General features: G+C 61.0%; 1 pseudogene; it reads right to left on the reverse strand.

Moving 5' to 3' along the window:
- Positions 1-2500, reverse strand: part of LOC126435999 (large subunit ribosomal RNA) — a 7954-nt pseudogene that overhangs the window by 4170 nt on the left and 1284 nt on the right.

Here is a 2500-nt window from a genome sequence, read left to right on the forward strand (position 1 = left end):
AGGGCAGAGAAACGCTGGGCGGAAGCGGGTAGCCCCGCCAGATGCTCCCAGATGGCGGCGTCAGTCGGCCCCTCCGGCGGCGGCCCGGTGGTGTCGGCCGCGAAGTCCTCGGCTGCGTCGACGGGCGGCGCAGCGGCCTCGCCCGCGTCAGGCAGCGGGCTCGCTGCTCCCCGGCGGGACGCCGGCTCTTCCCCCCGACCGATCTCAAGCGCCTCCATGAATTGGCGGACAAGCTGCTTGTGGGCAGCTTGCCGCCGTCGGCACTTGATTGCCTCAAGCGTTCGGTCGGGGAACATCCTGATGAGCTCTTGATTTACAAAGAAGAACCGGGCGTCCCTCTCGAGGAACAGTTCGGCCTCCGCCTTGGCGAGCGACAGGACTTCTTCCTCCGTCCACCTCGCGCGATGCCTCTCCGTGACGATCTCCGCGTTGGCGGCCGCAAGGTGTTGGCGGCGGCGATGGACCCCGAGACCGTTCTTGGTGGTGAAGCTGCGGTGGCACTCACTACAGGCGTATACAGCTGCAAAAGTTACAAGATTTTCGGCACGGCCGGTTGGCCGGCTAGGTGCTGGGGGAGTTGGGGTGGCACCTTCAGCGGAAGGGCCACCACTTTTTCTCTGAATACTGCCCCCAACTAAAAAAGGGATAGTGCGAGGGGGGGCTGGTAACCCCCCCAAGCCCCTGGTGCGGTCTTCCACTCTGCGAAAATCAGCGGGCCCACGAGAAGGGGAGAAGACCGCAGGAGAGGAGAGGCTAAGAGGGCTAGGCCCATGTATTGCGCATCACTCTCCCTGTAACCATAACCCAAGGAAGGCACCTCGCAGCAGCAGCACGACTACATCAAGACCGCACTTCGAAAAGCCAAGTCCGGATGCAGCCACACCGCCGCCACTTGGCCACCTTAAGAGAGTCATAGTTACTCCCGCCGTTTACCCGCGCTTGCTTGAATTTCTTCACGTTGACATTCAGAGCACTGGGCAGAAATCACATTGCGTCAACACCCGCTAGGGCCATCGCAATGCTTTGTTTTAATTAGACAGTCGGATTCCCCCAGTCCGTGCCAGTTCTGAGTTGATCGTTGAATGGCGGCCGAAGAGAATCCGCGCACCCGCGCGCCCCCGGAGGAGCACGCTAAGGCGGACGCGGCCTCGCAGCAAGGAAGATCCGTGGGAGGCCAAGGCACGGGACCGAGCTCGGATCCTGCACGCAGGTTGAAGCACCGGGGCGCGAACGCCGCGCAGGCGCGCGCATCCTGCACCGCCGGCCAGCACGAGGCCGACCAACGGCGAGAGCAGACCACGCCCGCGCTAAACGCCCGCACTTACCGGCACCCCTACGGCACTCACCTCGCCCAGGCCCGGCACGTTAGCGCTGACCCACTTCCCGACCAAGCCCGACACGCCCCGATCCTCAGAGCCAATCCTTATCCCGAAGTTACGGATCCAATTTGCCGACTTCCCTTACCTACATTATTCTATCGACTAGAGGCTCTTCACCTTGGAGACCTGCTGCGGATATGGGTACGAACCGGCGCGACACCTCCACGTGGCCCTCTCCCGGATTTTCAAGGTCCGAGGGGAAGATCGGGACACCGCCGCAACTGCGGTGCTCTTCGCGTTCCAAACCCTATCTCCCTGCTAGAGGATTCCAGGGAACTCGAACGCTCATGCAGAAAAGAAAACTCTTCCCCGATCTCCCGACGGCGTCTCCGGGTCCTTTTGGGTTACCCCGACGAGCATCTCTAAAAGAGGGGCCCGACTTGTATCGGTTCCGCTGCCGGGTTCCGGAATAGGAACCGGATTCCCTTTCGCCCAACGGGGGCCAGCACAAAGTGCATCATGCTATGACGGCCCCCATCAACATCGGATTTCTCCTAGGGCTTAGGATCGACTGACTCGTGTGCAACGGCTGTTCACACGAAACCCTTCTCCGCGTCAGCCCTCCAGGGCCTCGCTGGAGTATTTGCTACTACCACCAAGATCTGCACCGACGGCGGCTCCAGGCAGGCTCACGCCCAGACCCTTCTGCGCCCACCGCCGCGACCCTCCTACTCGTCAGGGCTTCGCGGCCGGCCGCAAGGACCGGCCATGACTGCCAGACTGACGGCCGAGTATAGGCACGACGCTTCAGCGCCATCCATTTTCAGGGCTAGTTGCTTCGGCAGGTGAGTTGTTACACACTCCTTAGCGGATTCCGACTTCCATGGCCACCGTCCTGCTGTCTTAAGCAACCAACGCCTTTCATGGTTTCCCATGAGCGTCGATTCGGGCGCCTTAACTCGGCGTTTGGTTCATCCCACAGCGCCAGTTCTGCTTACCAAAAGTGGCCCACTTGGCACTCCGATCCGAGTCGTTTGCTCGCGGCTTCAGCATATCAAGCAAGCCGGAGATCTCACCCATTTAAAGTTTGAGAATAGGTTGAGGTCGTTTCGGCCCCAAGGCCTCTAATCATTCGCTTTACCGGATGAGACTCGTACGAGCACCAGCTATCCTGAGGGAAA

This window comes from Schistocerca serialis, unplaced genomic scaffold, assembly GCF_023864345.2.
Source record: "Schistocerca serialis cubense isolate TAMUIC-IGC-003099 unplaced genomic scaffold, iqSchSeri2.2 HiC_scaffold_1224, whole genome shotgun sequence".
NCBI classification, from domain to species: domain Eukaryota; kingdom Metazoa; phylum Arthropoda; class Insecta; order Orthoptera; family Acrididae; genus Schistocerca; species Schistocerca serialis.